Genomic DNA, 25,456 nt, shown 5'->3' with positions numbered 1-25,456 from the left:
TCTTTTGCTCCTCACAATGATATGTATTGTGTTTGAAAATATATGGATAGAATTTCAGATGTTGTTGCAACCTCCCAAAAATCCTCTAGTGGATTAAAAACAAGAAAGCATTTTGAGGCACTGTGGTAATTGATGTAATTGAAACATCTAGACTGATTTGCTACCACAGGTTGTAAGCAAATGATGCATAAGCATATAATTTGCTATCGTAGGTTGCACATGTGTGAAGAGGAACTACTCCTGATGTTGTTTTGCAGGGTGGAAACCTTTACAAGACTCTAATGACAATGATGAGGAACACAATAAACATTCTGTAGAGGCCCTTTCTCCTGCACTGTCAGCAGAATTCCATCTTTTCTCAAAACCAACAGAGAATTTCATTGCTAATACCTAATTAATACTCTTTTCCATTAGCTACTGGTCCACATATATCTCAAATCTAAAAACCATTCTCCAGCATTTCTCTCTTTCTTTTTCAGGCTCTGTGGCCTGCCCAAGTTCCAGAGAGGTATTTTTCCTAAGGTTAGAGCCTCTGTTGCAAGTAAGGTTTGTGAAGATAAATTTCAATTGTAAAGCCAAATACCCAAATCTTTGTAGATATACTCCTCACAAATATTTCTCAATGTTTGAAGTAGCAAAGGATGAGATATGGAAAGCTCTGTTGCTGCCTGCAATTGCTGCTGCCACTTCAAGATGAGATTGATGATTTCCTCTGCAACAGAGATTCAAAGCTGGGACAGGCACTGCAAGTCAAGCAGCTGCCTGCAGGGTTAGTTATGACCCTGCAGTGCAACCATGGGTACCTGACAAAGCTGTTTTGCTTGTGCAAGCCCAGAGAAATATTTTATCCCCAGAGAAATAAAAATGTTGGAATAGGAAAATAACTTTGGATATGGACATATTTTTTTATATCAATTGATGAATCTCATACAATTTTGACAGTAAGGGTATCAGTGTCAAAATAAGGTGTACTTTGGCAAAAATTAAGTTCATCAGTAGGTTTAGGAAAAGCCACTACATTCAATGAAACATATGAAAAGTTAAACCTTTTACAAAGTTTATAAACTATGGTTTATTACTATGTGGTGTTCCACAGGATACCCATCCTTCAGCCACGGTAGTTTGCTGTCTTTTAAATGTCATGTTTGCTTTCTGTTATATTCTTTCAGAAAGGACTAGTAGCTGGATGCCAAGGTTTCTCTTCTTGGTCTCTGTTCTGCAGGTACCTGAAATTCTTCAAAGACATTATCTCTATTGCTGGAAGCTCTGGCCTGGAAATTAAGCAATCATGGTTGCTATTTAGAAAGTAAGAAAGCATTACTGTGTGGGGAAGGAATTAAGAATGTATATTCTAATAGAGGAGCCTTGATTATTGGCTAATGTGTTATTTAAAGAAGAAAAAACTAAGTAGTAGAAATCTGAACTACATACAAAATTACAATCTCAGCAGCTCACTGTGTTATCCCTGTTTTCTTTCTCTAAGCAATCTGGTGGACTGGTCCGTGTAAGAAAAGAGGAATTTTTGTCTGCATCTGCCCAGGGAAGAACTGAAATTATATTCTCTGATACTGAGACAAAAACAGCAATGCTGCATTCAAATTCATCCCAAATTGGTGTGAAAATATGTGAGTTTCAATTTAGTGCCTCAGGTAAGCCTTTCCCATCTGGAGGAACCTGAAAATATGTATTGCCAGCTACCTTCACCTGGGGCACTCACCAGAGGCTATTTTCAGAACGTGTAATTCACTGGGAAATGTATTGAAAGAGTACATCAAATTGTTTCACTGGTAAGCAGAGGCCATTTACTGGAATCTGTTTGTGCTTTTAAATTTCTGTACCCTCTCTTTAGGTAGTTCGTAATTTCTGGCCTGCAAGCATGGTTTGTAGTAATGGAAACCAGTGGAACTGACTCTTGCTATTCAGTATGACTGCATTAGGTGGGCTATTCAGTTAGATACTTGAAAAAAGGCTAAATTAGTGTAAGGTAGACAGTTTCCTTCCTGTTTTGCTTTTTTGTTCAATAATAATCTTCCTTAAACATAGAATCATGACAAAACAGTTACCTTTTTTTTTTTTTTTTTGGTCAGATTTTTGCCTCATGAGAAAGTAAGCTGCAGAAAACTGACCGCCTATGGAATATTCAGCAGAGAGAGCAAGATACTGCTGGAGGAGAGAGAATTTCTGTGGTGTCATTTGAGAAGGCTGCTAAAAAATAAAGTTCCACAAAAGTAACATGTGAGAATTTGAGCAAAATAAGCTTTTCAAACTTACCAGGTTAGTGAAAAGAAAAAAGGCCAGAAATTCGACATTATTTAGCACTCCCTTTAGAGGGGCAGCATGCATCCAGTGTACAAATTTATAACAGAAGAATCAGTAACCTCAGTCTTCCAGCAGCGTTATATCAGCACACAATGTAGCACTTTGAGAGCTGCTGGGAACTGGACTCCCAATACCCTGGACTGCAGTTCATGGCTGCTGTAACCAGCTTTGTATTTTCTTCTACAGGACTTGACATTCTCAGAAAGTCTCCACTTCTCCCTTACTGTATACAATACCCATGGCCACTGCGGCACTCAAACTCTGTGTTTAAAGGCAACACTTCTATTCTGATCAAAGTTTTTTGTGCTTCACTTTGTCACTTGAATTCTCATGTCAGTGGCAGAATGTCAGTGGCAGCCATTGACTTTGGTAAAAATCAAACACCTTGCATCATCTTCATAGTAGAACATCCCTAAAATAAAAGACCATTTTTAAAAACATAGCTTCTGACTATATGTTTTAGATGACTTTATTCTTGTCCCTTGTTTACCTGTGGGGTTTTTTTTATAAAATGTGCACTATCTGTCCAGAAGTAAATGAAAGATTTTATATTTTTTAACAACTTCGTGTCTTTGTTTAAAACTTCCATTACAGTTTCTTGAAAATCATCCCTCTTTAGGCAGGCAACAAGGTGTGCCTGGTATCAGTTATTAAGATGCTACTGCTTACATTTTCCCTTTTGCTCCAGTATGTCTAAAAGCTTTAGCTGTGTAAGTCCAAATTGCTAAATTTAAATATTATGAGTGCCATGATTTTGGGAAGTGTTTTTAGAAAGATATATTCCCTTTGTGTGTGTGCTTTCCTTTCTCCAAATTTCAGAATTATTTTATAATTCCTGACTCCTATTTATTTCTATCAGGCTTCTCCTCCCTATCTCTTCAGTTTTTGTAGTGGAAGCTAGATGCCTGTTTCTTCTCACCCACAGCACCTCAGCCTTCAAGTTCTCATATTTTAGTTTTAGTTTATCTGCAGACTCCAGGATTGCCAAAGGTGAAACAAACTAAAGAAGATGAGGGAAACAGATCTGATATAATATACATGATTTAACCTTTCAGGTTTTTTAATCAGAAACATGTTTTCCTTGATTTGCCATAACAATGACTCTCTAGCTGTAGTGATAGACATCTCTATAAACCAAAGTTTGCCCTCACTCTTGTCAGTGTTCATCTAAAGTACAACTGGTACAGTCAGAAAATTATTTAATATTTATAATGCCATAAATAACTGAATGTAGTTATTATTTATTCTCTACCTATGTGTTGTTACATAGTGGCATAGTTGTGATAATTGAGGAGAAACACAATGTAGTCATTCTTGGATTTATTTTTCTTAGATTTATGACCTTTGCAATCTTCTCTTATCTTTCTCTACTTCCTGGAATATTGACTATGCTCACACTATATTCATGTACATCATCCTCTGACCCTGTCAGGCCTCTTGCTTGAAGTGAGAAAGCAAGGTCTGATTGGAGACATACATCTGGTGATAAAAAATATATTCCTGTCTCTTGATTTCTTTATCAGATGCGGTCAGTACATGGAAGGAACACTGTAATAGCAAGTGCATTGAATTTTCGTGTAACAGAAGTTACAGTTTTTGGTGTAATATATAACGAAGTTTGTTAGAAAAATGCTCAAATCCATTTTCAACTTTAGTTACTGTCTTCAGGAATTGAATGTTTAGTTTTACTTTAAAAGTTAACTATTAACATCTCTCTGTCACAATAATTTTGTCATACATATTTGGGCAAGATAATGAAGCTTTAGGTCTTAAATGAATTTCTTCATTGTTCATACATGCATTCTAACATTTTGCAGTCCTAAACTATGAAAAATATAGAATTGGTAGCCTTCCTAAAGATGTGAGAGATAGTACAGTGGCAATATATTATGCATAAGCGGAAAGAAGCTGCTCTGTTGCTGGCTAGGGAGACATGAGATTTTGATTACACATAAGCAAAAGTCATGACCGAAGTGTCACATTCTTATGCATGCAGTAGAAGTTCAAAATGTAGTGTGTTTACTGCCTATATAGTTGAAATTCTTAGATGTTATTCTGTAAGTTTATACATACATGGCCATTAAGAGGTAAATGTGCAAATGCAACATCATGGGGAAAATAACGATTTAATTCCTTGAGAGTGTATTTCAGACGCATGCATCTAGTTCACTAAGACACGAAGTGCAATAAGAGCTGGGGCCTTGAGCAGTTAAATTTCTTTCCAACATAATGTACCCCAGTCTTATAAAGTGCCCCTACACCCTTATCTCCTCTTTTGCAATAACTGTGGTATGCAACTGGAATATTTGTTAGGATAAAATCCAGTAGCTAATATTTGTGGCGATAAGATTCTCCGTTGTCTTCTCTCTATAAGGCTTCAGCCTTGGAAACCTTAACTCAGTTATTCCAGCAGGATCTTTGCAGCTGGAAAAGCTCTTCATTAACTTTGATTGCTCCAGATCTCAGCTTCACTGAATCCAGTGCACCAGCCTGACTTCTGGCTCAGCTTATGGTGGTCTTTGATGATTGTACATCAGTTTCTTCCTTGCCACCTGCAGAATCAGAGACTGAAGAAAGTATGCACAGTCATCTCTTTTGCTTACTGTTTTGTAAAAGCCTGCCACAGATAAGCTCCAATACTGTTTGGATAACTATGAGATAATTTGAAAACCTCTCTGGTGTAGGTAATCCAGTGAATTTAATCACTGACTGAAGGTATCAGGCAAAGCTGTTTTCCCATCTGCATCATTGACTTTAGAGTCCTGCTTTCCAGATGTATGATATCATCATTAGACTGTACTATCTCTACTGTAAATGAGCATTATGCAGATATAAATATTTCCTTTGGAACTGAAGGGGTTTTTCTACACATGGGAGGTAGTGGTCTATCTGTATTTAACTTTCATATATAGAATAGCTTAATTTTTAAAATACCTCAATTTTAGAATAACTTTTTATTATGAATCTTCCCTAGCTAGAAAAAGTTATTAAATGTAGATATTTTTGTGACTTAGGAATACACATCTCTGTATGTGTAACTACCACAACTTGTATTAATTTGGGTTCATGTCAATGGATGCTTTGCACCTGATTTGCTTCAAATCTGATTCTAGATCATAATGCTTTAAATCATGATTCTAATGTACCTTCTGAACATGTTCATACACACAAACATAGAGAAATGCCCTGAACTCCTAGTTCTTCATCTCTTTCTACCTTTCAGGTGACTTCAATGCTGATCAGCATAAACTCTCCAAAAGTGTGGATCGATGTATTAACAAATTTTATTGAAATTTCCGGAAAGAAATTTCCTTTCTTCTCTGGGGATCTAATATTTAGAACACAACACTTACTTCATGCAAGTGAGGGACAAAAGCCTTGTGAGGCACAGCTGACCTTGTGCTGGAAAGGTATTCCCAGCGGTTTGTCAAGATTTTTACCATCTTACAATAATAATTTAAATGCGGGGTATATTTCCATGTGTCTCCATCAATTGAGCAAGAGATATCGTGTTTGACTTGTACCTAGTCTAAATAAAAAGAGATTCCATCACATTTCATTGTTGCATGTCCAAAATCCTTAACCTTAAATGCTCTGTTCCTTCAGTTCTTAAGCTCTGATGTAGTTATGTTACGCTTTGTGCTGAAAAACTACATTTCTTTGCAGAAACCACCACTGGTGTCTGCAGTGGTTTTGACACTGAAACATTTTACTTTTGGGGTGTAAAATATCAATAAAATAAAGATGTATGCAAGCTTCTGTGACAGGCATTGTCAACACAGAAAAGAGAAAACATTCCCTATTCTTGTAAATAACTGTGCTCCCATACACTCGTGTTATGAAAAAGTATACAACTGCTTCAGGTTTCATAATCTCTCCTAGAAATGAGAATTCCAATGAGAATGAAAGGGCATCACACAAGATGCCCGTAAAAGAGATTTTCTTGAAGAAGAACAATGGAGGAACAAATGCAGTACTGTGGTCAAGGAAAACCTTAAAGCATCTTTCAAAATGGAGCTTCTTCAGCAGACAACGTCTTGCCAACTTATCCATTTCACTGTTAGAAGAAGATATAATTGTGTCTGACCTGTCTCTTGATTTACATGTTGAATAGATTACTGTATTTGTAAAATATTCACAACAACATTCAGAAACCTCACATTTCTGTTTTGATGATCTTATTTAACTTTATCAGTCAGGTTTAGAATCACAAAAAAGACTGCTCAGTGCAAAACTAGAAACATTTTTATTGTGATGATATCTGTTTTCATGGTTCTCCTTCCATCATCATCATCATGGCTAGGCTTCGTGAACGAAGATTTGGGAAGGGCTCTACCCACAACTGTTACAAGCGTGCTGGTGGCTAAAAAGGCCAATATGAGATAGACAAGTCCGGTTGCAAAAGGCACAGCAGAAGGACTCCTTAGGTGGTATCAACAAGACACAATTCTTTTTGTGTTGTCTTTTCTCCCCGCGAGTGATCCTGCATGCGTTCTCAAAGGAAGCAGCAGCGTTATAGATAGTGGGTTCTCCTTTATGCTATCTGCAAATCACATCAACCTCCTCAAGGACCAGAAGTCATATCATAGAATGCAATATATTTGATGTATCTGTCATTGAGAGATAAGTTTGGTTAGACAACTCTGATCAGTGGTTTTATACAGATCAGAGCTCTGATGACCAAAATCTGGTTTGCTGTTTGAGGTGAAGTAGCTGAGAAAGATCAAAGAATAAACTTTATGTTATACTAAGGTGTGGATGTGCTACTTCTTACACACTGGGACAAACAATACTGTTGTTCAGATGATCATGTTTTATTCTGAATGCACAGCAGAATAATGCCTATTAGCTAGCTGTCCCCATGGAAGGTTTCGTGCAGCTGAAGCAGTGCTTCAGGGTAAGGATTTTTCCATCATGAGAAACACAACTATTCTGACTCTAATTTTTCATGTTTCTTTAGGAATTTTGTCTTCATGCAAGCCACAAGATTGTACCCAGTAGATAGTTGGAGGGGATTTCTTTTCTGAATTTCATTTTTTTTTTGCGACAGTAAAAAAGGGATGAGCAGATATCTCTTTAGGATTCTTTAAGAACTTAATTACCACTCCGTATGAATCTGTAGACGTGTTTATAAAGTAATTCTCTTTCCTAGGAACTGGTTTTTGAACATATTTGCACAGAAATAGTATTCTTAAAAGAATTTTCATTTTTATTGTTTCAATTCTAACTACAAAGATAAGCAGAGAAAATCCCATCTATTTAAATAATCTGCTTCTTTTTCAAATAATTTGCGGTAATTTTCTCAAAATGAGCCTTTTAAAGCAGGTGTTGTGCAAACTCTTGAGTACTAGTGTCTCTCAGTTCTGAGGAAATTTATTTGTAAAGATATTCACCTACTTCTCGTGAGAGCAACAGGAATAAACCTGCAAGTACTCAATGGGTCCCGATCGAGAAGAAGAGGATGAGTAGTGGTACTTAGTGTACCCTGTTCTTTGACATAACATGTTCTTCACATGGCCATCTTCCATTACCACCACAAGGATAAGAGAGCACAGGTAGCATCAGTTCTTTGCAGGTGAAGTTACAATGTCTGTACTTGTGATGAGGCAAGTGGAATTCAGTCTTGCCCTCCTTTGATCCCTGTATCTAATTCAAAGCATTTGGATAATTTTGTGCTTTCACTTTTCACCTATTGCCTCCAGTAATTATATTAAAATTGCAGCTAGGAAGGAGAAGGGAAAAAAGCAAACCTACCATGTGCTGATACTTAATCTTGAACACCTCAGATTGTATCCACTCATACTAAAATAAGCTTTCTAGTTATGAGACCTGGCTTTCAACAAAAGTGGATGTTTTTCCTTTGCCTGAAATAAATAGAGATTAATTTAGTCGATCAAAGTCCTTTGGCGCCCTTGTCTGGAAAAATACCAAATGTGTTTGGGGTTCTTTTTCCTGATAGTGCCTTTCAAAAGACAGGAGATTTTTGAGGACAAGGAGGCAAACCAACAAATAATATGGTCGTCACAGAAGATGATTTGACAGGTTATCCCCAGCCAAAGCCCACGAAGCATGGCAAAGGTCTCAAGGGCAACTGGATTTCTTGCCTTGTAGTCATTTCCTTTCACAGAACAGCCTGAAGTTTGTATTCCTTCATATCCCTAACTGTGCTTGCTACTGTGACAAAGGTAACATAGGTGTCCTAGTTAGAGCAGCTGGGATCAGTTCATCACTGTGTGTGTGTATCCCAAACTGTGTATTCTATACCTTCTATGTCATTTCCAGGAACTGTTAACAACAGACCATTTGCAGCAGCTGCCCAGAGCACACCTGACCCCTCAGGCTATAAACTGGGTGTTAAGAGGCCTGTGAGATAGGAGGATGTTCTTACCCTCACATCAATGACTCAGGTATGATGACTCCCTTCTGGGAAATCATTAGCACCTCCACACCCAGCCTGAGGGGTTATGTCTGCTAATGGGCGACCAAGAATTCCAAAAATTCCTCATGACTCACAATCACCCATTGTGGAACTCCCTGCCCTGGGGGAAGTACTGGGCATTCCCACTCTAACCTGAGTGTATATAACCTTGGGGTCTTGGGACTTCTGGGCCCATTTGTTGGATCCAGAGGAGCACCAGAACTTCAACCAGACTGTAATCACCATTCTCGACCAGACTGCGGCCATCAACAGGTTTTCCCTTCCTTTTACTTTGAACTGAGGGGGACCACATGGGGTTCAGCACGGGAGCCAACAAACACCATGCTGTTCGTACCCCAGGGTGTTGGGTTATACATCTGGGTTTTTACGGGTTAAAACCAATTGTTTGTCCATATAATTGTGTTTATTGTATTATTTTTATTAAATTGTAACTCTGACTTGTAATCTCTTTTAAGTTGGGTTCATTTCTCCTGCCAGTTTACATTTAAACCAGCACAATGAATATGTTTGCTATATTAGGAATGTTAGGAATATTAGTGGGCACAGCACCATTTTGCTGCTGTATGCTCCGATGAGGCTGTTCTAGTGTATTGTCTCTCCAGTATCATGAGGTTTTATAACTTCAGGGAGGCACTTGAACTGTAGTCCACTCATTATTATGAAACTTCTAGGTTTGCTTTCTTCCTCAGTTTTTAGGATCTCTTGTATCTCACTAGGGGTACAATGTTTCATGTATTTTTTGACTGAAAGGGAAGAAGTTTTGTTTTTTCTGACTCTATGCCAATTAGCACGACTCAAACCCCTTCATTGTTATTTTTTCCTAAAGTTGATAAGCACACTTTATCCTGCTCCTCTCCCCTTCCAGAATTTATGGTTTGTATGAAAAAGACATGGCCTGCAATTGCAGATTCCCTTGGTCTGGAAAAAGGAAACAGCTGGCCAGCTACAGTGTGAGGAATGATATCACTTACAGCAAGCTTCTTGTAGCAACAATGATTCCCTCTAGGTCTCTTTCAGACTAATAAAGGACAAGGTATATAAGTGACTTAACCACCCTGTACAGCCACCTGCCATTGCCTTATTGGGTTCAACAGTGTCAATTTCAAAGAGAATGAGAAAGCTAATTTTTGAACACAATGAATGAATGAAGATTTTTTTAATTGTTTTGTTTTCATGTGGCTGGGGCTGACTAGATGGCATTCAAAACCCTTATCTTGGAAATATGACTTCTTTGGATGGCTGGATTTCCATGTATTTATTTTAGTAGTACCTCATGTATAGTTTCTAAATGTAACTAGAATTTGGCTCAGCAGTCGTGTTAGTTCTCTTGTGTTTCCCATCATTATCAATGAAAGAATTAATTAAGATTCTATCCCCTTTACTGTAAATATAAATGATATCTGTAGGTAAATCCTTTAATGCCGGAAGCTGATAGAATAGGGTAAAAATAAGTCGTATGTGTGAAAAATCACATTAAACATATTCATGGAAATAAAACCTATTGACATCAGAGCCAAGATATTTAGGTTGTTCATCTCTTTGTCATTGCAGCCACTCAGCCCAATCTGTTCATGCTGCTTATGTGAGCCATGTTCTCCTTTATGGGATCTGTGTTAGTCTACCCAGGCAACACAAAGGTCACTAGGATCGGACGGGAAAATGCTCTGCTTTTTTGATATGTTATCAGAAAGTTGATACAGATCATCTGAAAAAGTATAATTTTCTGAACCATATTTTTTCTCCTGATGTGTAGTGGTGTTCCCTAAAAGCTACAAGAACAAGCCAGAGAAGACTTGGAGAGGTCATTTAGGACTCATAAAAGCCATTAACTGAAGTGCATGAAGCATTGCTTATAGCCAAATTGTATTTCAAAAAATAAGCAAACAAACAATCCTTCAAGATGCAATTGCAAGGCATTGGCTCCTCAGAACACTTCAGTTTCTAATTTTAACAGCAGAGAATGTCCTCAAGGCATGAAGGGGAGATAATCAAGTGAAGTGAGTGATTTAAAAAGGCCAGAAGAAGCACTTGGTAATTCCCCCACATTAAATGTGAAGGAACCTTTATAGCTGTGTGGCTCCTTCAGCTTTATGGAAATACAAATATTATTGCTTTTTCTTTTGGGCCACAGACCAGTAATTTTGATTAATATCTTATCATAAGGAGGGATCTCATCTCTCTCCTGCTTAACCCGTATTATGAATTCCTATCGATTTTGGTTTTCTATGATGTGCTGGCTATGATTAATATTTTATCAAGGAATAGTTGTGCCCCCTGTAATCATTTGTCTAAGTGTGTATCTTACTAGCTCAGTAATTGGAATCTTCAATTTTTAATGAAGTAGAAGTTAGTAATATAGGTAAATAGATGTAAATTGTCATAATAAGAATTTAATAATTCTTTTTTGATAATAAATAAGCGTTGTATTCACATGTGCACACAGTACCACATTATGATATCAGAAAGGGAGGAATCCATCTTACTCATGCCTCTTATTCTAAAGTAAGAATAACATAGCTTGGTACGACTCTGAAAATATTGCCTCCACCTGATTTCTCCACTTGCAAGATCAGACAACTGAGCTGCTTGTGCAGATTCTGAAGCACTGTAGTTAACAGTGCTAACATAAAGTGGTGATTCATCCTGAAGGGATGTGGTGTAACTTGCTCCAGTTCCTTGACTGAGTAATTAGTGGCTCAGTAGTCACGGTATGGAGGCTGAGACATTGGCAGTAACCCGAGCACACATTTAAACCTGTGTCATCTCTGAGACATGACATGTTCATGCTATCTGATGACTAAAATCTGAAGAAACGTGTAAGGCTAGCTTTTAGCTCTTTTGCAGCTATCTCTAGGTATGAGAAAATAATTAGAACAGTGATAGACTGAAGTTCTTTCAAAATATCTCTGACTATCACTTTTAATATCTCTTTATTCAGATTGGGATACACTTTGGATTTCACTAACTCCTCCTTCTTAATGATAATCCTTTTTTAAATCATGCAGTTCCCTTATAGCTTGGGCCATGTGCTAATTCTGCTGCAGGGTTTGCCCTTTGTTTCGTGTAAAGCTAGAAGAGATAACTTCTAGGCTATTAACATCTCATTTGGATCTGTCAGGGAAACCATCTAACTAGCTATTATGCATAGAACTCATCAGGGAATTAGCTATTTATGTATTAGTGATTTTGTTATGTATTAAAACCTGAAAATCCACTAATATAGGGTGCAGTCTGTTCCTGAAGCTAAATTTCTGACAATACAGCTGCAAGAAAAATATGAAAATACTACTCATATATTTTTAGGAATTCACATTTTACGTTATTTGTTATTTTGGTACTTTGATAAGGTAATTCTTCTGCTCCATTCAAATGACTACACCAGAAGAAGAAAGCATGCCAGTAATTTAACATCCTTAATTAAGAAATGTTAGACTGAGTTTGTTGTATTATGTCACATGATTTGAGCTAGAGATTGTGCATTTATCAGTTACTGTAAAGTGATTGGGCAGTTTAAGAGAGGTTTAAAATTTGCCTACAGAAGTTTCAGAGTGAATTCTCATTCTGTGTGTATGGTTATTTTTGCTGGAAAATTACCAATATAATATACACTGTAATTAAGGGAAAGAATATTAGACATTAACAGTGCACTCTGCAAAATGCATTACTAAAAAATTCTAAGGTCTCTGTGGCTTTTTCCAGACATTTCATAGGACTATTTTTACATGTTCAAGGTGCAAAGGAGAGGAAAGGTCCAGCAGATAGACTTTATGATTCCATTGGGTCTATTATTTTCCCCCACTTTGCTTAAATGAATGTTTAATGGTTTGACAGAAAGGAAGAAAATATATGAGCCTGCATTTTCCAACAAAATAAATTTTTTTATTATTATTATTTACAATCTAAAACCATAATGATAATTTAGCTAGAATCCACTCAGGATAAAAGGCTGATTAAAAGCTTCAGTTATGAAAACTCTCCTGTGTGAGACTGAGTCTTGCTGAGAAAAACCTAGTGCAGCTCCTAATAGCTCTTGCAGCCCATGGGGACCCCAATTTGTGCTCCTTCTCTGAAGCTGTGATTGTCACACTTGCAGCAAGTGCAGACACAGCATGTGGGACTGCAGTAATTGGTTAAGTCAGCCCAGAGTGTATATTCTCGTTAGTAGACACTACCAGCCTAGCATTTAAGTAGCAGAACAGATATATATATTAATCTCTTATTTGCTTATTCATCATGATTTCATCAATTAACATGTGCAGTAGGCCCCACCAGCCCCACTGGATTTTGCCATCACAGTAATTTCACACACTAGAAAAATATGATTACAGAAGTTTCTATTGTTTGGCTTCATGCAGTTGCAAATACTGTTCTTAAGTGTTTCTAGTAGCAGTAAGCCTTGCATCCAAATATCTTTATGTTCTAGGAGGGAGAAATTGTAAGAATTTCAAGATAATATCTCCATGACAGTTGTGGAAGTTGAAACTAATGTTCTTTCCATATTTTTGCTCTTTCACTACAGTGCTTCTCTTGGTTCTGTGTGGAAAGTGTAGACCTCTGTTTAATTCAGCTTGCAACCACTGGTCATGACCTCTTCAGCCCTGGAAATTTATCACATACAAAGGTAAAGAGATGCAGAGAGACATTAAATCAGTTACTGCGATCTTCATCTGACCATAGGGGGGCAGGATTTAGGAGGAAGCTTTGTGATGTCTTAAGATCAGAGAAAACGGAATGAGAAAATATTCTGATGTTACACTGTGATTCTAATATTATTTTGACAGAAAAAATGGAACATATTCCAATAAAAACATTTTCCAGAGCATATCTGCCTGGCATCGTTAGGCCACATCAAACTGGATTTGAAGTTCAACACCCCAACATTAGAGAACACTCAGGAGCAGAGTAATGCTATGTTTGATAGTTATCAAGGCTGTGTGTATGTCCAAGACCAATCTTCTCATTCCTGCCATTTCAAGGTAAAGGAAATAATACAAGAATTCTTGTCTTGTAGATGTAAATCTCCAAATGGGTTAATAACAACTGGTGTGAGTATTTCTGCTCTTCAGATTAACCTGACAACACTGGTATCTTCAACGTGAGAAGTGAGATCAGCCAGCTCCCACTAAAGACTAATGACCTGACTGAATGAGTGCTCCTCCTCTATTCCCCTTTTGTTTTGAAAAAACTATTTTAGCCACTGGCATAAGGTCATCCAGTGGACACCAAGGTCATCATTCAAGCACTTGCTGAAGCTGTCAAATGAGGCTTCTTACCTTCTACATCACAGGTGAGGGCAGTGCCTCCATGTCTCTCCTGCTAGGAAAGACAAGCACCGAAGATGCCACCCCTCAGACCCGGTGGTATATGAATGATCCTCCTTCTTCCTTTTGGTCTCTATGAAGAGATGAACAACTCAGTTAAAAGTCATAGTGTTTTGGTCTGAGGCAGAGAGAAGAACTCAGTCCTGTTTGCTGCTAAGAGGCAGTGATTAACAGCAGCAAAGCTGTGTGCTCCAGTATAGCACAGAATACTACCTGGCTTCAGGTTAACGTCTGAATTTGCACTGAAAGGGAGAGAAGCAGAAGGAGAAGCACTCACAGCTGGAGTCAGCTGAGAGGCAGTTTAAGAAACCACTACCACCCAGCTGCAGCTACTGACTTCTGATGCTGGTGCCTGGCTGCAGTAGCATGAGCTGATTTTAACAGATGCTTGCACCTCAAGTGTTAGAATGAATTTGGTGTGCTCACGGGTAAGCTGTGGATAAACTGGAGATTGTAACCTCAGCTGCCTTCCTGTGCAGGCACAGCTCTGGATTCCCCATACTGCAGCCTTCTGGAGCATGTAATGCTGCCCATGACTAAACTTTCTTCTAACTCAAGTGTGTGCTCACTTGATGTTGCTGCTTCAACTCCCAGCCCTATTTTGTAGAACAGCAAAAGGGGGAGAGAAAATATAAAATGACAAAATTGGAAAGGTCCAGACAGGAACTCATCCTCTGAAAGACCACCTGGGCTATTAACACCTTTCTTGGAGGAAGAGAGAAGATCTTATTGATGACCAGAAATTATTTTGTATAGCAGAGAGACCAAAAAGAAACATTATAGTTTTTTTGATTCATTCTTTTTTATGTTTTAGCACCGAATAAGGAGTCAGACATGAGTTATTTTCCACCAGCTTGTGAAACCTAAGCAAAAAACCCAATTCAGACCCAAGTAATAGCCTATGGACTATCCGTCATCTTCCTGTCTTTGCACATATGTATATGAATTTAAGACACAAATCAGAAGTTAAACATTTCTAGTTTTCTCATGGTGAACTAAAAAAATTGCAAAAGGTCTGGACAAAAAAGACAACTTTAAACTGAGAGTGGTCATATTATTAGTGAAAATGCATAATAGTTACTACAGATTCCAGCAGTATTTTGACATGTAGACTTTTGTAATCTGTGTATCACTTTGAAAGCTTCAAAAGCATAGTTTAATAAAGAAACTGGTGAAATAATCAACTAGTATATATTGCCAAACTACACAGAGTAATTGACTTGAAGTTTTTTAATCTTTGCAGCAAACTAATGTACGGTATGTAAATGACTGGGAACTGGGTAAAGAATTTTGCTGTGAACATTCAGCCCACAGTAGCTTTGCCAAAAACTAAAGAGATTTTAAAACTAGTAGCTAGTGCAGAGCTGAACAAGTAACTCTCCAGACACATCCACCCTTCCAAGATTGGTGGCTCGACCACTTCCCTGGGCAGCCTGTCTCAATGTTTGGCAACCCTTTCAGTGAAGAAATTTTCCATAATATCCAATCTAAACCTCTCATAGAGAAAGATGTAATTGGAAAAATACTACAAATGCCATTGTATTCAATAATTATCCCAAGAAAAATAGAGAAAAGAAGATCCTAAAACAGGAAGAAAGAAAACAAACCAGTGTCTGAGAAGACAAAATCTTGAATGTCTGTGGAATAAATATAGTGCAGAAATACAAAAGTAAATTATTTATAAAACTCAGATGAGGACTAGATGCAAAGACAGAATTTAAAAAATTGAATGGTAAATAGTTAAGGATACAAAGTTAATGTCTACAGACATTTTATCTGACTTTTGTAACTTCAATTTCTTTTCATACAAGCAGAATCAACTTAAAGTTGTATAATAGCACCGTCTTACACCCACATTGTAACTTCTAAACAGTAATGTTCTAGAAAAATATGTGGGAATAGTTTATGATGGCACTGGAAACACAAAATCCACTACTTTCAGCTAAATCAAGTGAATTCAAGAATCTAGCTCAATTAATTTTTGGACAAATTATTCATATGATATTACAGATGACAAAATGGTTGAAAGTGACCTTTGGATCTCATCTTGTCCAACCTTCCCTGCTCAAGCAGGGTCACCTAGAGCAGATTTCCAAGGACCATGTTCAGACGGCTTTTCAATATCTCCAAAGATAGAGGCTCCACAATCACTTTGGGATCTCTGTGCCAGTGTTTAATCACCAGTGCTACAGGTGTGGTCTCACCAGTACTGAGTGAGGCAACCCTCACTCTGGTGCAGCCCATAACACTGTTGGCTTCCTTCTCTGCAAGGATGTTTCTGGCTCATGCTCAAAGTGGTTGTCCCTTTCTGCAAAGCTATTTTCTACCTGGTTGGTCCCTAGCGTGTACAGATGTCTGGAGTTGTTTCTTCCCAGGTGGAACAAACAAACAAAACTATCAACAATCTGTTTTGAAGTTCTTGTATCAAAGTATTATTGAGATATTTTTTAAGAACTAGAGTATCTTTCAAATTTGGAAGTAGACAATCTCAGTCCTTTCAGTACAAGTGTCTCCCTCTTGAAGCACATATGTACTAACCAAGGATGTTTGATACTATTATCAAAAAATGTTAACAGGATAACATGAGATTTCTAACTGACCTTCTGGAGTAAGGGCATGGAGACAGTATAGAAGAAACAATGGTGTCTCACTCTGAGTCTCATTGTTCTTTTTAAGATTAAATTCGTTAATCAGAAATTCATTGAATCTTGGAATGGTTTGGGTTGGAAGGGATATTAAAGATCACTTATCTTCAATGATCAGTTGGAGTGGAGCAACAATAAAGCCTTATGTCCTTCAGTGTATCTGGATTTTAGTGAATATGGCTACAGTAGCACGATCCTGAACAGCAAGGCTAAGCACAAGGATTAGCCAACTTTGACGTTTTCTGTTATGAAATTTGCAGGCAGATCATTCCTAAAGGATACTATTTTCTCCAGGAAAGTAAGAAAGCCCTCCTTGAGCTGGATGACATTATTCTGCTGGAGGGTAAATATGGTAATAGTTCCCTGAGCAGTTGGTTCATTTGTAGAACTGAGGTCACAGGTAGTGAAGGTCATTGTTCTGAAAGGTAAACTCTCTCAGATCAATAAAGTTACTTCCTCTGGGTTTAATTGATAAAAAGTACACATTCTTTCTACAAATTATGAACAAGCTTAGCCTGCTTTCATGGAAACTATCAGATTTTTATCAGAGTTCAAGATCTTACAACATGTAAGCTGGGACAGTTCCACTGTGGTTTCATTTGCTGGCAGAAGCCAGGTTCACATCCGAGCTAATTAAACAACACTTGCTTGTTGGCTACAGAAATTAAAACATCTGTTTAATGTAAACTTTGTAGCTAATTATTTTGCCCCACTGAGGACTTCTTACACACTACTTTGGTCTGGTGAGTCATGAAAGCATTCAAACATCACACTGCACAATTATCTGACAGAGGAAAGAATGTCTGAGCACTGCACATCTAAAAATCTGATACAGTTCTAGTGAATATTTACATTTTAAAGAGAAATTTCCAAGTGTAGGTAAGAAACACTTGATCCTTTTGCTCACTTGTTAGATAGTATATAGATAAAAAATTGATAGCAACAAGCAATATTGACCATTAGATGAATTTTTATTTGTCATGTAGTTATGACTCCTAAATTTTGGTGTATTTACTATTTGTTTCTATTTTATATTTACACATTTTCATTTTGGTGTTAGACATTTTGTAGTTACTGGTTTTTCAAGCTACACTAAAATGAGGAGTACTGATGAATGGAAGTTTGCCTGTTCAATATTGCAAAATTTGGGCTACACCTGCATTTCTCCCAACCTTTATGAATAGTCTGAATAGTCATATCATGACATGTAAATTAAATTATATTGCTGTTATAAAATATGTATCATCATATGGGATAATTTTTTGTCAAAATTTTAGGTTGGATAAGTAAAGGCTGAGCCTGTCATTATTGTGCCAGAGAAATTAATAGTCAGCTTTAACACTGCTTTTATATCTGCTTTTTATACTCTGATCTCTGGTCCTATTATTATTTTTTAACATCCTATGGACAGATATCTGTTGATGAGTAGCACCTTCCAAATTACCAGGAATTTCACATCAGCTCAATCATTTGCTGCCTAAATTCTGAATTGAAATGGCCTCTACATGCATGCCTGCTTATTTTCAAGCACCTCCTGCCCAAGGATATCCCAAATCAATCATTGTCTCTACTTACTTTAGGATGACCAGTTGCTCAAGCTCTGAAATATTCCATTGATTAGGTAGGACCATATCTCTCTGTGGAAAAAGAACAAGGGGACATTGAAATCTCTACAGGTACCTTATCTCCTAAATTTATTCAGGACAATCTGTTATACATAGGGTTCTGAGTGTCAAATAGAGAAGCTAGCACCACCTCTTTCACAACTGGAAGAGGAGGCTGAATTTCTCTGATTTTACTGAAATAATCTACCCAGAGCCTTCAAGTAGGAAGCCTGTCTCTCTGTCATCTTCATTCAGAAGGGTAAGGAAGGAATTTACCTTTGAATTTCTAAACCTCTGAAATATCTTGGACACCATTCTCTGGGCTGTACTACCATTAGGCTGAGCCACTCAGCAGAAAGGTACATGGGATTCAGCGAAAAATGAGCAAACATTCTCGATCCTCTGCTCTGTGTCTCGGGAGTCCCCAGGTGTTGGATTTCTGGGATTTAGCACACAATATCACTGCTATTTATTCAGGATTTTGTTGTAGGACTGCAAGATCTTCCCCAGAACAGGAAGCAGAGTTTCTTTACTCTTTTCACCAGGCTACTCTGTCAGATGCTTTCCTACTTCACCTCTGCTTATTGCACTGCCACCTTCTACCACACCAAGTCTAAAGAGATTCTTTGCACAGAGTATATTTAGTTAGACTCGCTTTACTTCCTTCCAATGTCAAAGTATCATTCACCTTCATATATATTGACCAAATGTTAGCTCATTTTTTAAAGCATTATTTGAGAGAGTTATATTTAGTTTAATCAGAATGAACCATTTATTAGTATATGAGAGAGAAGAGAGAAACGACATGAATTAAAAGGGCTATAAATTCCTACCATCTCTAAATGAGTAGTGTGAAAAGAAAGCATTTACAGATTGACATAATCTTGAATTAATGGAATCTCTCCTTGAAGATTTTATCTGGAAATGTGTTGTGTTCACTTCTAATCTCTATAACAAGAGGTTCTCCAAGCTAGATACTGAGTTTTAGCATATGCATATCCCCAAGGAAATTGTCTGAAACACATCTAATTTAGTGTCTCAAGAAAAAACCCTCATCTCTGCATAGAATCTTATTGGCAATTTCATGACAAATTTCACACTAACATAGTTACATGCTGCCACTCACAAAGTTCATATTTTGCCATATACAATACATAGACATATTTTAAAATATGATTGTTTTCCTATTATCAATTCATGAAGAAATAATATATTGTCTCCCAAATACCCAAGTTTAGAGGCAGACTGAGTAATCTTTAGTAGCAAAGGGCAATATGATACCTCACTGCACCGAGCCATTTCAGGGAAATACTATATCTTGTTAGGTGTCTCATTGTTGTAGAATTGTAGAGAGGTTTAGGTTGAAGAGACCTTTGAAGTTCACCTAGTCCAGCCCCCCTACCATGAGCAATGACATCTTCAACTAGATCAGATTGCTCAGAGTCCTATCCAATCTGACCCTGAATGTTTCCAGACATTTCACAGTTAATTTCACAGTTGATTTTCACAGAATATTCTGAGTTGCAAGGAACCCACAAGGATCATTGAGTCTAACCCTAAACTGAATGGCCCACAAGGGGATTGTACCTACAAATTTGCACACTGCTCTCTTGCTATCTTTCTGGGCAATCTGTACCTCATGGTAAAAAAATATCTTCCTTATACCTAATCTGAATCTACTCACTTTTATTTTAAAGCCTTTACTCTTTGTCCTAACATGACAGATCCTGCTAAAGAGTTTGTCCCTTTGGTGTACTAAAAAGTTCTACCACTATGTAATGTGCAGAGCAATACTGAACCATATGTTTCACTTTCAACTCACAGGCTACTCTTCTAACTGCTGGAGAGAAGGGATGGCCCCCTTTATAAACCTACCCTGCTTCTGTGTTTTATTGCCCAATGAATGCTATAGGAGTTTTAATGGGAATACTAACGGTCCTTTTTACAAGAAGTGTATGAATCTTCTTCTCCCCACTGAAACCACATTGACTAGTGATAAAACCAGGCATAATCCAGCCATCAATTTCCACACTCACCAATTCTTGGGGCAACACTACACATTTCTGTTGCTATACACCTTTGATGTTATGATTTCATTTTTCATCACCCTTAGTAGCTTTGACTAATTCAGTTAAGGACCATTGTCCCAGGAAAAAGAAATACTCTTACTTAAATTGTTATGGTTTCTCCTTGAAAAATGCTAAGCCACAGTGATGTTCAGTAAAAGACTAGATCCTTAAACAGGCTAATTCCAAATTCACACCAAAGATCCATTTTCAGATGAAGAGTTCATGTTTGAAATTAAATTAGAGTCACAGTGAAATTACATGATATTCATGTAGTGAATAATGCTCTTAATTTCTCAATACTGTTCACAAGTTTGCTTGTGTGTTTCTGGACAACTTTATTGTCCATTGACTTTCTTTCTGGTAGTGTAAAAAGATATCAGAAACTGAACAGTCAACGGAAACTGAATTTGTGGAGAAATCTTGTAAACTCTCCATTGGCATTTTATGCCTTAATGTCAAGGAGGATTGCTTAGCACTCTCACCAGTAGTGTATTGAAATTAGGACAATGAATTACAAAAAGTCATCCTATTTTTCCATTTTCTCACAGCTAAACATGGCCTTAGAAGGGAGAAGGGAACTTACAGTAAAATAACTTTCTCCTTCTTCATTTAATTATGATGCAGAAAAATTAATAAAGGATTAACAACCACATATATACATCATCATGGCTAGGCTTCGCAAATGAAGATTTGGGAAGGGCTCCATTCGCAATTGTTATAGGCGTGCTGGTGGCCAATATGAGATAGACAAGTCCAGTTGCAAAAGGCACAGCAGAAAGACTCCTTAGGTAGAATATTCTGCAAGACACGATTCTTTCTGCGTTGTCTTTTCTCCTCAAGAGTGATCCTGCGTGTGTTCTCAAAAGAAGCAGCAGCGTTGAAGATAGTGTGTCTCCAGAGGCCAGAGTAGACCAGTTATGTTGATTGATATGGCCAAGGCTGAGATGTTGTTTCAGGGAGTCCTTGTATCTATGCAGGGATTAAAATTGGAGAAGAGCTGGTGCATTTTAATGATGTACCAAAGTATTAATGCTCTAGGATTTTAAGTAGTGCAAACATACGCAAGTGTACTTGCACGTATCTTTTGAGAGGGATTTGTTCCCCTCCCCTCTCCCTCTTCTCTCATCTCCCAGCCTAGTCCAGCCAAAACCTACTCAACTCACCCTACCACATACCACCCTACCCTACACTACCCTACTCCACCAAATTCTCCTCATTACCAAACTTACATCAGAATTCCCACTTCTGCAGTTTGTGACTTATTCTTCTCCGTTTCTCTTAGGAAACTTCAGAGTTGTACTCTTTGGAACTCATAGGATTATGGCTTTTTGCTCTTGGCTCTGTCAAAAGCTGTTTGCGCAAAGATGGATTTTTTTATGCTAGCACAGGAAAAGAGCTTTGCTCTGTGAACAGAGGGTGGTCTAATTCACGGTGATGTTTAATTTCCCTGGAGGCTTGTTGCACAGTAGTGCCCTTAGGAAAAACCTTTACAGTCAGGTTTTACTACTCTAGCAGAAGTTACCACTGTGCCTAAGAAGTGGGGCTGTCATTTCAGTTTTCCACACATGTCATAAGAACTCCTAATACCATATTTCCAAAGACTGTGCTTCAAAAAATAGTTTGGGAGCTATTGTGGTATTTCCAGAAGACAACATTTTATGAAATAGACTCCATCATTACTGATCCTGACTTTCTTCTCTGAGAATTACACTGTAAATACAAAACATGTTTTGTGGAGAAACAATGGATCCCATCTGGAGATATTAAACTGCTATTACACCAATTTTATCTCTGTTCCTAAACCTAACAGATTAGGTAGTAGCTTCTTCTTTTTAATCCTCTTGACAATCCTTCTGACAGATTACCTTCTAGTTTTTGCCAATCCTTCATGAATTTTTATGTGTTTTCTTAATTCTCCTAACAAATGAGTGATTCAAAATCTTTTTCCCCCTTCAAATCTCAGTAGACAAAATATTCAGACCTCTAGATGCTCCAAATATGCTTACATGCTCAGTATTTTAGTTTTCAAGTTTGTAGGAAATAAAGAGAACGAAAGTCCTCTAATTTTTAAAAGTCCTGTAGAAAGCCTAGAGAAAGAAAAAAAGATGATAAACAAACAGACATTTTCTATATTCTAAAGAAAAAAAAAAGCTCAGAAAAGCAAAATATCCTTAATGTGTAATTTTAATTGAAGTACAAATTGGAATGAAATAGAATTGGAAAACATTAATGGTTTACTTAGGTGTAAACCAAAATTCATCTTGAATGAACAAATAAAAAATTAACTTCAGCACTCAGAATCATTGCCATGCAGATAGTGTTTGATTTCATCTGAGTGGTGATAACATCTGATATCAGAATCAACTGTAAGATGGTGACTGTGGTGTAAAGTTGTTGTGATATAGCCTTTCTTGAGTCTATGTTTCCTCAGGTCAAAAACTCCAGAACAGAGCAGCACTGGTTGAAAAGGATACATTGCCCAGCTGGCTGAATCAGGTGTTTTTTATGGGCAGGTTCTTGAGTCTAACTTTCCAGAAAAAGCTGTTCTTGTCTGTAAGAAATCTCTTAAATTGAGTACTGCTCTTACTGGGTGAATGCCAGGGAAGTAAATGAAATCTATAAATATAGCCATGGTAGAGAACATCCAGGCTTACAAACATCAAAGATGACATACAATTCATACACAATCTGTCTACTGTAATAACTTCTAATTAGGTATTATATCTTTTTTTGCTGTAAGGTTTCATGAATTTCTGTATGGTATCAAGGCTGGGAAAAGTCCTGTATCCTCTGCCAAATTTCTTCAGGATAAGCCTACTGCATTAAATTATCAATCTTTCATGAGAACATAGTAAAATCACTTTCTTTGCTAATACATTTTTAAAGTCTTGCTGCATCAGTAGCTTTCATATCTAAATGTAATGAGAGATGATGAATAATTGCTAAAACAACTGCCAATTGAAGTCAGGTTGGCAATTTGATTGTTAAGATTACCATTAGTATAGTGGTACGAAATATTGTTGGTATAACGTAAAGAATTTCCTATCAGGAATGCATGCTATTATTAGCCTCTCCCAGACTTAAACCTAAAAAGTAACTGGAGAAATGTTTCCATTCTCCTCTTCTTCCACTTCTTCTGCAAATCCAAATTCTGGCAAGATTCACATGTTGTGCAGCATTATCCAATTCTATTCAGAGGTGGAGTAGAATTGGAACTGTGGCAGATCTTGGATGTTTCTTTACTGACAATAATGTTCTGTGTTCTTTGTTTCTTGTATGGTATTTTTCCTGGGTATCTGAATGAACATTTTGATGCCTGTGGTATCACTACCATTGGTCTGCTGTCTATAAAAGAGATTAAATAGAGTTTAGAGTTTCATAGTCCAACGTGTTCTGAGTTCAGGCAGGATGTACACTCAGCTTTGCCCTGTGGAACTAGTAGCTCTGTTTTTGGACTCTTCTTATGCAGTCAGGGGTAATATGTGTAGAATAATGTTATGTTTTGTATTTATTTTTCAGATACATCGAAGCTATGGTTTATACTTAAAAATATATAAAAGTTTATATTTATAGTATTTAAAGTATATAAAAGTATACAGTACATATAATATTTAAGTTTATAAAAGTTTATATTTATAGTATTTAAAGTATTTCATCCTGGTGTTTCACGTAAAGCTAAAAACCGTAAATACTTTCAATACTTTATTCTGAGTAATTTTGAAAGGAGAAGAATCTCAGAATGGTGGTTATTAAAAATAAGAAGCTGAAAATTCATTGCTTATGATGAGATTTTCTATAACAAACATAAATTAATAACTTTAATACTTTTTAGATATTATCTATAGAGCGTTTCATTTCTCTGTCTCTCAGTGAAAAAAAAACCAACAAATTTTTCGCAGCATGACAGTAATTCCTTCACACTCACTGCTGGGAAAAAATGTTTAACATCCTTCTAGTTTTCCTTTAGAAAACAGAATTCTCCTTAGCTCATGGAATTAAAGAATACCCATTATTTGAGCAAGTGGTTCAAGATCAGGTATAAGTATATTCCTACAACCTTCTTTTTCATGAGTTGTCAGCAGGACAAATATTTCCCTTCTTCCTCAGTTTTCACATTTGGGACTTTAAAACTATTCAAATTTCATATTTTCATTTGCAAAGTTTGCTTTTTCACACGTGCTTAATTGAAGTTATTTGAGAAAACAGTCTGGTACACAACAGTTAGAGCACAAGTGCTAACAGTGGGAACATCTTGTTCTGCCAAGGCAGTCATGCTGACTCTGTATTCACTGGGAGATAACATATTTGTCTGCACGCCTTTGTCTGTATGACAAATTCAGAAATCGATCATGAGGAAGGCTTAAATAATATTTCAGCATATTGTTTGTAAGTGATGATTCTGCGGACAGTGCAGTTGCTTTCCGTTTCATTTATTTATTTATTTATCATACGTTGATAATCTACTGCATTAAATGAAAATTATTTTATTTCACTTATCTCAAAATCAGATGTTTTCAGAAACAAGTCCCATTTTGTGGCTCTTGGTAATCTCAGTTGGGTTTTCTCCTAAGATCTTTTGCTTGTCCGCTGAGTTCCTTGAGTGAGACTTTTCTCTGTACCGTTACTACTGTTCCATATTCTCATTTTATTTCTGGGGCCAGGGGTTACTCAGTAAGCACTAAGTGCCTGGTGTCAACCACTCAGGATTCAGTGGCACAAGCTTCAGTGGAATGTAACAGCCAAGTTCTAGCTGGACTCTGGAAGCAGTTTTCCGGGAAAACTGACTGCCAACTTTGCATATTGAACAGACAGTCATTAAACTCAGTTAGTTCTGCTGTAGAAGTTTGTGTGTATTTGCACTTAAAGTTTTAAAATTTAACATTGTGATCCCTGTTCTTGTATTGTTGATGCTTTTCATACAAATATTGCAAGCTTTCAGCACAAATAAGCTCTAGTTGAACTGTTGAACTCTCTGAACTCCTGTGAGACTTCCCAGCTCTAGGAGTTGAGAGGTCAGGGTGGTTTGAGGTGTGATATATTTTTGGTTAAGATGTGACAA

The sequence above is a fragment of the Corapipo altera genome, unplaced genomic scaffold (assembly GCF_003945725.1).
Source record: "Corapipo altera isolate COAL_440 unplaced genomic scaffold, ASM394572v1 61281, whole genome shotgun sequence".
In the NCBI taxonomy this organism is placed as follows: domain Eukaryota; kingdom Metazoa; phylum Chordata; class Aves; order Passeriformes; family Pipridae; genus Corapipo; species Corapipo altera.
Note: the sequence above shows the minus strand (reverse complement) of the source record.